The 11,350-nt window shown below is 40.8% G+C and overlaps 1 pseudogene; it reads left to right on the forward strand.

Moving 5' to 3' along the window:
• The first annotated feature begins 9,189 nt into the window (after positions 1–9,189).
• On the forward strand, positions 9,190–9,732 carry LOC118851106 (annotated as a pseudogene).
• The last annotated feature ends 1,618 nt before the right edge of the window (positions 9,733–11,350 follow it).

Raw genomic sequence — 11,350 nt, forward strand, 5'->3', positions numbered from 1 at the left:
AGAAAAGTTGGCAGCCATGTTTATTGATAAAGGGGGCAAACAAGCCATGTGATGGGGTTCTTTTGTGGAGGAAGAATAGTGGGTATGGGGGATATATTAGGTGGGCAGCAATATTGAGGAATTCAACTTGATTTAATTTAATACCCATTTATTAAGCACCTACTATGTTCCAGACACTATACTAGACACTACAGATAGAGAAACAAAAACCAAACAGTCCCTACCCTCAAAAAGCTTATATTCTACTGGAAGATACAACATGTACATAAATAAATACAATAGACATGCAAAATGAATATGTTACTTTTGGGGGGGGGGGGCATTTCAATTGTTAACAAGTGAAAAGATCAGGAAAGGTCTTGTGTAGAAAGTAGCACTTGAATTACAACATTTTGGACTCAGTGAACAGCCTATGTACAAAGGCATACTCTTCCCCTTCTCCCCTTGTCACTTTTTACATCTATTTTGTAAATATTTTGCATATAACTCTACATGTACAAGAAGTCCTCTTGGATAGATTATAACCTCCTTGAAGGTAGGGACTTTTAAAATTTTGTTTGTATATCTCCAGCCTATAGTACCTAGTACATTTTTTTCTTTCATCACATATAGGAAGCTTCCACTGGGGAATTTCATCTACCAGTACATATTTGTGCCTTCTCTGCAACTTAGAATAGTCTCACTGAGTTGTCCGGGAGACTACATAGTTAAGTGGCTTGCCCAAGGGTCATCCAGTATATCAGTAAGGCAAGATTCATGACCTTGAGGATGACCATGTATGGTTCGGAATCACAAAGTATGAAAAACTCTCTAAGCAGAAGACAGAGAAAGTATAACACTTATTTAGACATCAGAGGATCCAATCCCAAGACCAGCTACTCCAATTTGATAAACCAGTAATTATATTCCATAACCAGTAAGCCAACCTGAATGTAGCAACGAGGAAATTATAACATAGTATTATAGCGAGGAACCAAGTCATCCTGTAACCTTCCCCCTTCTAGGGCCTTCCTGTAAACAATCACTCATGAATCCTAACTTACTTCTCAGTTCTGCTGCTCTCAATTCTGCTTCTCCCAGTTCTGCTGCTCTCAATTTTGTCCCTCTTCAATTCTGGTTCTCTCACACTCTGAGCTCTCCTCATATACAGTCCTAGCCGGTGTCTGATTGGCTAGAATTCAGGTCTCTGACTGGCTGAATTTGTGATTGACTAGAACTCTGTCTCAACAGTATCTCTGCTACTCTCAGTATCATAGTTCCAACCCTCGCTACCCCTCCTAGACTCTTGCACTATCCTCCCAACAGGTCTCCTTCTAGTCTCCAGCTACACTCCATTTCACTTACTAATGAGTGGTTGATATTTTAATAAATATGTTCCTTTCTCCACTGCTCAAAAAATCTACAATGGGTCCCCACTCCCGAAAGGATAAATACAAATTTCTTAGGATGGCATTCAAGGCCCTCTAAAATCTGGACCAAACTATCATTTATTCTCCTCTTGTTTAACCTCACTTCTTTCTCATGCTCTCTAAAGCTCTAGGCAAAATTGCCTACTTGCTGTACTTGAATGTGTCTTCTACTTTCTGACCTCTATGCCTTTACTTACACCATTTTCTATGCCTGGATTCTATTTCAGTAACTTAAACCTCTATGTTCCTCTTGAAATCCAACTCATCCTTCAAGGCCAAGAAAACCCAAAATGTCACTTTCTCCATAATACCTTTTTTGTTGTTGTTAGGCTGTGTCTGACTCTTTATGACCTCATTTGGGGTTTAAACTGAACCAAACAGGATTAAGTGACTTGCCTAGTGTCACATAGCTAGTAAGCATCTGAAACTAGATTGGTACTCAGGAAAATGAGCCTACCTGATTCCAGGCCTAGTGCTCTATCCACTGTGCTACCTAGCTGCCCCAGAGCCTTTTTTAAATACCCTCAATTGAAAACAACAATCTCTCTCTCTTTCTCTCTCTCTCTCTCTCTCTCTCTCTCTCTCTCTCTCTCTCTCTCTCTCTCTCTCCCTCCCTCCCTCCCTCTCTCTCTTTCTCCTCTCTTCTCTTCTCCTCTCCTCTCCTTTTTTCTCTCCTCTCTTTTTTCTCTTCCTTGTCTCTCTTATTCTTTCTCTCTCTGGTAAAGTTATAGTATAGGGATGATATCCTTCTAAGGGGGAAATGATTAGACAAAGGAATAAGACAAAGAAATAATGTTAAAAGTTTTCTAAATAAGTGGAAAAGAAAATTTTAAGAAAGCAATAGTATTAGGCTGTTTTCTCTAATAATCATATATGTATGTATGATTGACTTTCAAATTTGTCATGAAAATTCAGGCTTTAAGTATGTTTTAATAATAAGTTATCAAAATTGGATTAAGGATTTATTAATTAAGGATTAATTGGATTTTACATATAAATTGTACTGATAATAATAAAGTGAAATTATTTTTCCATCTGATACTATTAAAGGGCAGAAGAGTTCATTTTACACAGTTGTTGGACCCTCATGAACTTTTGAGAATTCTTATATCAGATACAGGGTAGGTAAGGATAGAAATAGCAAATGGAATTATGAACTGAAATTCTCTGAAGTTTCAAGATTAGAAAACCAAATTTACTAAACTGCATTGTCTTGTTACTAGCCAAATTATCTAGGAACCTCTAGATTTGGAACTAGAGAAGCAAAGCCCCCTTTAGAGTTGGCCTGAGAATAATGTCTATTGTCCAAGAAAAGATATCTAGGGACATCTGGGACTCAAAATATGCTGATTAAATGGATATTGAGAGTGTGTTACTAGGATACAAGGAGACTTGATGTTAATTAATATTGGTGATGACTATTTTGGTTTTGGTCTTTTGTTTCAAGACGTTTCTGTTTAAGTATTCTTGGTTACCTTGGTGACGTGTAAATCTCCTTTCTCAAAACTAGTCCATTGTGAGCCATCTAAGTAGTTTGATCTGTACCTGCTTTAATGTAATTATACAATGAGAGGAATTGTGAGAAAACTTTATTGCATGCTTTGAGTCATGGCTGGGAAACTGGACCATCTCTATGTGCTGTTTAGAGATCCTTAAGCAAAGACCTATGTTATACTGATCAGAAACTCAGATCCGTAGATTGATACAAGGAGTTTTCTCACAATTTCAACCCATATATCTTCTGAGGGCCCCTACCAGGTTCTTCTGACTACTCCCACAGCTTTCAAACTTGTGGGTGTGGACTTCTGGATCAACTGAAAAAAGCCCCTGCTCCTGAGTGGATGGCAGAACTCTTTGGGGACCTCAAGGTTGGTCTAGTACAGACCCAGAAACAGCCAGCATCCAGGTGAGACAGCTGTCCCAAGGTTACGGATGAGGGCTGAGTATACTGTCCTAGTTATTTTCCCCTCTTCCCTTTTGTTATATGCCTAACCACCAAGGCCCTGACTGAAGTGTGTGTTGGCATTTTCTCCCTCTACATTCTTGGCCCATCTTTTCTGTTTGCGAGCAAGCGGTGGCTAGACAAGATCTATTCAACTCAACATCTTGTCCTGGCCCAACCAGCTTCTCATGGCATCTTGGCTTGTACTTGCCTCTCCTTTATTGACCAGAAGGATAGGCATTCTTTCAGACCCCCTCCCTTTGGCAGAAAGGGGAAATGTCAAGATATTAGGAGATTCCCTGTTTTTCAGAGCTAAGGCCCAGCAAGCAGGCTGTGCCCTGAGCTTGGCATAACAACAATCCTTTGCACTCACCTTCTGGAACTGATGGTCACTGAGCTCAGGCAAGCACCAACAGGTTCAGACATGAAGCCCTGCTATGAATGGACTTTTTGTCACTAGACAGCTTTGACTCACTGTTGCTGTTATGCCTCTTGCTTCAGTACACTGCACACTAGACTCTTTGTCTAGCCACAAATATATAAGTCAAGGTTCAGCCACACTAAAGTAGGGCCCCGCGTGTGTCTAATCTGCCTCCTTGTTTACAAGCTGTTTCCCTCACTTTGAAATTAAACTTCCTGATTCTCCTATCTCTAGCTTGCTCTGTTTGGCTCCAGCCATCCACAGGTTACAGGTGGTTCCATCTGGCTGACGCTGTTTTATTCTTTCTCTTCTATCTCTAGTTTTCTCTCTTTCTCCTCTCTTTTCTTTCTTATTCTCTCTTTTTTGTTTCCCTCTTGTTCTGTCTCTTCCTCCTCTCTCTTTCTCTCCCTCCCTCTCTGTCTCCTCTCTCTCTCTGTCTCCCCCCTCTCCCTTTCTCTCTCTCTCTCTCTCTCTCTCTCTCTCACTCACTGTTTAGCTCTCTTGCTCTTGCTCTCTTTGTCTCTTTCTGTCTGTCTTTCTCTCTCTCTGTCTCTGTCTCTCTCCTCCTGTCCCCAGCTGCCCCATTGCCAGCAGTCTGGGGTCGAGGCAGGAGAAAGCTGTGTCCTTTTCTGACCCTCTGTTTCTTCTACCTGGAGAACATAAAACTTAGCTCTTCCCATGTGGAGAACAAAGACAGTAAGTTGAGAGAGAATCAGCACCATAAGAGCAGGGCTTGCATCATATCTATCTTTGTACCTTCAGTGTACAGAGCAATACCTTGCTTATAAAAGATGCTTAATCATCTACTTAATAGAATTTACTTGAGTGACATTGCATCCCCCCTCATAGAGTTAAGGGGGATACACATGATGGAAGAACAGGGCTTGGTCACTGGGTTGGACAAGACAAAGACTGGCTTTAGTTTTCACTGCTAGAGACTCTGATACTCTAGAAACACCAAAGTCACTGATGTTTTAGAGCTGGATGGGACCTCAGAGATCACTTAGTCTAACCACATCACTTGATAAATGAAGAAAGGGAGATTCAGAGAGGGGAATGAACTGACTTGAGTTGGTCGGTAATATAACACATCACTAATTATCGGCCACTTGGGTGGAACAAAAATGAACAGTGACACTTCATCCTGCAAATGCTTTTCTAAGGTTTTCCATTGGCAGAGGCAGGCAACAAATAGGAAGAGCATCTGTGGTTGTTAAGCCTGGCTGCTTGTTGGCGATGCCAGGCCCCTGCAGGTAACCATCCAACCCTACATAGGATTGTGACTAAGAAAATAAAAACAACTAATGAAAACTTCTGCATAGCAAATCAGTGACTGAACACACACTGTTTGCAGCAAATTTGATGTTTACCAGAGATAATAAAATACTTGGTAATTCAATATTAAGCTATATGAGCTCTGGCAGGGAAGGATTTGATGAGTTAATGATAAGCTCCAGAGCCTAATTTGAGAAAGCAGATCTGTACACCTAAAATAGTAGAGTGAGCTATTGCCGTTGAGTGAGTCGACAAGCCTGGAGAAAATATCATGTAAATTGGACAGGATGGGGAATGTTTTGCACCAGATAATCTCCTCGAATTTCTGTTTAGGACTAATGATGATATGATGTCATACTGACATAGGTCTGTAGGCCTGAGCTGTGTGGGTGGTTACTTTGGGAAATCTCAGTTGACCTGAGGCTGCTGTCAGGGCTGCACCTCTTTCTTCCCACCAGAGTTAAACTTTTACTCCAAGAAGAGGCCGGGGGTGGGGATGGGGACCCCAAATGGGTTGGTGGTCCCACGAGAACTGCTTAAATTCCATGTGACAACATTTTCTCCTCTTGCCTTTGAGACAAGACTGTTGGCCCTCAATTATTTATACTCTAAGTTGGGGGATGTAGTGTTGTATTTAGAATTGGGTAGAGATGGGTTCAAATTCCACCTTGGACCCTTATTAGCTCTGTGACCCTGGGCATGTCATTAAACTTCTGTTTGCCACAGTTTCCTCTTCTGTAAAATGGGGATAATGCTAGCACCCTCTTTCCAGGGTTGTTATGAGGATCATATGAAAAAATAATTGTAAAGTGCTTAGCACACTATCTGGCATGAAGCACTTTATGAATGTTAGTTAAAAAAAAACAAAAAAATTAACCTCTCTGATCTTTATTTCCTCATCTGTAGAATAGGGGGCTGGACTTGATGACTTCTAAGGTCTCTTTCAACTCTGTGATCCCATGAAGGCAGCATGCGGTAGTGGAATGTACATTAGCCTTGAAGACAAAACAGCCGCATCTGAGATCTGCTTCTGCCCCTTCCGGGCTGTGTCATATGGGCAAGGCTCGTCAGCTCTCCAAGCTTGAATTCCTTCATCTGAAAAATGGACATCATACTGCCAGCTATCTCACACCACCTCTCTCTCAGTCTGTCTATCTGTCACTCTCTTCCTTCCTCCCTCCCTCCTCCCTCTCTGTCTGTCTGTCTCTCCCTCCCTCCCTCTCTCTCTCCCTCCCTCCTTCTCTTTCTCTCTCTCTTTCTCTCTCTCTCTTTCCCTCTCCTCTCTTTCTTTTCCTCTTTTTTCTCTGTCTTTCTCTTTTCTCTCTCATATCTCTCTCTCTCATCTCTGTGTCTCTCTTTTCTTGTGTCTCTGCTGCTGTCTCTCTCATACACACACACACACACACACACACACACACTACACTGCACTATACACTATAATACACTAGTATTATTATTAGAGAGATGAGGCCAATCCACAATTCTACACAAATTATGTAGAATTTCAGAGTTGGCAGGGACCTCATTTGTCATCTAGTCCAATCATACCTAGAAAAACCTTCCTGCTCTGGGCTAGTGGTTGTCCAGGCTTTGCTTAAAGATGTCCAAGAGAGGAACCTAGGATTTCCTTGAATGAGCCTACATTGGCTACCCTTGTTTGGTTACCTGTACCTACCTGATGATCCATCTCAGAGATGCTAGACATTCCAACATATGAAGCACTGAACAAAGTAGCTGATTGCCACCACTAACAACTATTGACCATTTGCCACAAACAGGCAGATAAGCATAAGAGCCTTTGGAGAGGCAATATTCTTCTCCCCTTCCTTTGCTCCCCCCCGCTCCCGCTATCACTGGTCCTGCTTCCAGGCCGGCCCTCACAGTCATTATCTGGGGAAGCGACTACTATGGAGAAGGGGCCAGTCATCCCTACCGCCTGCCAATTAACTTCCGCTTACAAATGAGCAAGCCAGCTTAGCTGAAGCAACCAGGCACCCTGAGGGAGAGGTGGGAGGCAACCTGTGCCAGGCAACTCAAACTACCACTGCCATCTCCCACATAGTCAACACAATAAATAATTGTTGACTTGACTCAATAGTGACAAGCCTCTCTGAACTTAGATAGGTTGCCTTATACCAATGTGCTGGTGTAACTCAAAACACCTAGTACAGCTTGCCTTCTCCTAAGCAGTGCTGCCTTTAAGAACCTGTGTCCCCTCCATGCCTCAAGGAGCAGGATTTTTATTGGTATTCCTCTAGCATATCTCTACTGTATTATTCCATTCATTTGTCATTCTCCCTCTCCCATTTCTCATCATCATCTCTATCTTTTGAAATATCATCCACCCTTTAAAACCCAGCTCAAAAGTACCTCCTTCTCCCTTAGTCCCCCTCAAGTCAGACATAATCCTGTCCTCATGGAAACCCTCAGAGCACCATTTGTAGCTATTATGTTTTTAGTGTTTGATACTTTATTATACAATTCTTTAATCATTCTTTTTATACTGTTTATTTATGCATGTGTATTGGTAATTAGGGTGGGACATTTTTTTTTTACTGTTTTCTCTTTTGGAGCACTTAGGTAATCAAGGGCCTTTGATGAGTCTGGTTTCTTTGATTAAATTGGGAATCTTTGACGACCTGCTTATGTCAAGGGAAAGCCTAGGTCGCATAGGTTTGAGTCACATGGTTGTGATGCCCTTTGACCCTGAACAGGGTATATAAACACAGAGGTTAGCATTTTGTTTTGGGCTCTTACTCACTACAAGAGTGTCATGTGATTTGACCAGACCAGACTCTGGGTAGCTACTGGAGCCCCCCGGCTTTGAAAATCCAGTTGTTGGTGCTTCTCTCTCTGGTAACTATGTAATTCTTTGGTCAGACAGCTAGAAGCCTGTCTGTTGATTTGTGTTATTTGCTCTGTTTGTATTTTCTCTGTTTGTAATTTCTGTTTGTATTTGCTCTGAAGTTCAGGGTGCTGACTTTTTCTTCTGAACTAAGTGAATGATATATGTATGTTTGATTAAAATTAGATTGTTAACCCCTCACAATTGCTTTCCTTAGAAAAGCAGATGAAAGAACCTGTGCTAGCAGCCCTCCTGTGTGCTGGTGTTATTGGCCTTACACCCTGATAGCAGCTGCTGGTAACGTTGTTACAGCATGTCATAGACTTCCCTATTCTTATCATATTCTCTCTACTCAATTCTACTTCATAGAATCCCTTACTTCTTTTGAGAAGGAAGTCAAGCAAGTCCTTCTTCCTGAAGATGTTCATGAAGGGCCTTACTTCCTGATTCCTTCAAATACCAGCATCCTACCTCCCCAAATCTCCAGTATTTAACTACATTGTCTTTACATTCATAGGGCCACAGTACTTACTACGTATGTAATAGATGAGATGTTTACTGAATGTCTGGTGATTGTTTACTAGAGTATAGAGTTTTTAATAGCAAGTACTGTTTCTCCTTTAGTGCCTATCACAGTGTTTTGCATGTAGGGTGCTCATAAAGTGTTTGATGAATGAATATTTGTAGTAGTTACCAGATATTTTCCTTTACTACCAACAAAGCCTGACATAAGAAAGCAAATCAAGGACATAACAGATGTCTAGGTGCTGATGAGAGGAGGTGAATTAAGGGAACACAGTGAATAAAGATGTAATTTGTCAGTGTCAGTATCCAGACAGCCATTTGTACCAATGAATTCTAGCATCCCATTTAACAACATGAGAAAGCAGAATGCAAGAGGTCCAGCCCATTGCTTTAAGAAAAACAGTTTTAATTGTGTGATGACTGACTTTGATAGACTTAGCCCTTCTCAGAAACGCAAGGATGTAAGACAACTCCAAAAGAGTCATGATACAAAATGCTATCCACATCCAGAGACAGAACTATGGAGTCTGAATGCAAATTGAAGCATACTATTTGCTCTTTTTTTTGTTTTCTTCTTTCTTGTGGTTCCTCCCATTGGTTCTAATTCTTCTTTAGAACATGACTAATTTGAAAATATGTTTAATGTGAATGTATATGTAGAGCCTGTATGAGATTGCATGGCATCTTGGGGAGGGGGTGGGGGAGAGAGGGGGAGAAAATTTAAAATTCAAAATCTTATGAAAGTGAATGTTGGGCTGCTATAGCTGCCTGGATGCTGATGAAGGGGCACTTCCCCATCCACCAAGGGCGCTTCCCCATCCACTGGACCCTGCAGTGCCTGAGCCAGGGCAACGTGGTGTTTAAGAGCTCAGTCAAGGTCGTGAATGTGAATTACAACACCCATTGGGAGCTGAGCAAGGGAGCCAGGAAATTTGTGTTTTTCAACATTCCTCAGATTCAGTACAAAAACTGCTGGGTGCAGATCATGACTTTCAAGAACATGACACCATCACCATTTATGTGGTTTTATTTAGATTCTGGTGAATAGGTTCTGGTGGATGTAGAGGACAAGAACAACAAAGAGATTGTACGGTATATCAAAAAGATCCTGGGGAAAAATGAGGAAGTCCTCAAGATGGAGGAGGTAGAGAAAAAGAAGCTTTCTTACCCAGCTAATTTTGGACCTCAAAAATATTGCCTGCAGGAATGTATCTGTGAAGTGGAAGGACAGGTCTCCCGTCCAGCCGTTGTGCCTTTACCCAAAGAGATGCCTGGCAAGTACAAAGCTGCTCTGAAAGCCAGCGCTCAAGACTGAGGGTCCATAGTGGAGGCTCCTGATAGCTGGGACAGACTGAGCTTGTGCTGAAAGACAAAGGCCTTTGAGACCAAGTGATGGAGAGACAGGTACTCATGTGATCTCAGCAGCTGGTAAGCTCCCAGGCCTCTCTCCAGAGCCCAGAAAAGCCCAAGATATCTCGTATTCAAAAGGGCCCCATTTTAGACACTAGCACAAGGCCAGAGGAGCAAGAAGGCAAAGCAAGGCTGGGGGATTTAAGTGAAAAGACCTAATTTGCTAATAAAACACTTTATATTGGCTCTAAAAAAAAAGAAAGTGAATGTTGAAAACTAAAAATTAATTGAAATAAAGAAGATTAGCTGTTTTAAAAGTGATTAAAGTGAGAAGAAAAAGAATAACTGCTCAAAGAAGAGTCCCCTACATCCTCTTCAGTCTCTCTAAGCTGTCTCTTGCTTTATACTTTTTATATATTTCCCATAAGGTCCAGTGTAAATTGAATTACATTTTAAATGCATAAGGGAAGCTTGCTATAAAGCAAAAGATCTTTTTGTAAAGTCTCTATTTTCTAAATCAATTTTCATATATTGATGGTATGAAGAGTACTGAATTACTGCACAATATCATAACTGTCCCATCCTATCAGAGCTGTCCCCAGCAGACAATAGTGATGGAAGGCACATCAGTTTTGGGAAAGAACTTTTGGAACACAGATTTGGGAGTGTCAGCTCATTGTAGCTTGGTTTACATAAATTTTATTTAAACAGATCTTTGGGTAGGAGAAGAATTAATGACCAAACAAAGGGTAGAGAGGATCAAGGAAGACAAAGGGGACAATTTTGATTGTATAAAATGAAAGTTTTTGCACGAACAAAAGAAAAAATCAGAAGGGAGGAAGATGCCTGGGGAACAAATCTTTGCAGCAAATTTCTCCGATAAAGATTTAGACTCTAATCAATAGTGTCTTAGAGCATTTTTCATATGACTGTAGATATGTTTAATTATTTTGTTCAGAAAACTGCTTATTCATATCCTTTGACCATTTATCAACTGGGAAATGGCTCTTATTTTTATAAATTTGACTCAGTTCTTCATATATCTAAGAAATGAGGCTTTTATCTGAGAAACTTGCTGTAAAATTTTTATTCACAGTTATTATTACTATGTATTTCCCTCCATCTTATTTTTCCTCCTGTTTGTCCTACTTTTTCTCTCCTTTCACCCTGTCCATTTTCAAGTGTTTTGCTTCTGACTACTGACTCCTCTAATCTGCCCTCCTGCCTATCAGCTCCCCCCTTTGCTATCCCTTTCTCATCTTACTTTCTTATAGAGTAAGATAGATTTTTATACCCAACTGAGTGTGTATGTTATTCTTTCTTTGAACCAGTTATGATAAGAGTAAGGTTCAAGTGCTTCTGCCTACTTCTTTCATCTTTTCCCCCACTGTAAAAGCTCTTTTGTGTCTCTTTTATGTGAGAAGACTATTTTTTTTCATCCTTTTTACTTTGTCTTATTGCTTCTTGTTGTCTTATGGAGTCATTGGCTTCCACTTGGCCAATTTTAATTTTTAAGGAATTCTTTTCTTCATTGAGCTTTTGTACCTCCTTTTCCATTTCGCCAATTCTACTTTTTAAGGAGC

Source organism: Trichosurus vulpecula, chromosome 5 (genome assembly GCF_011100635.1).
Source record: "Trichosurus vulpecula isolate mTriVul1 chromosome 5, mTriVul1.pri, whole genome shotgun sequence".
NCBI lineage: Eukaryota > Metazoa > Chordata > Mammalia > Diprotodontia > Phalangeridae > Trichosurus > Trichosurus vulpecula.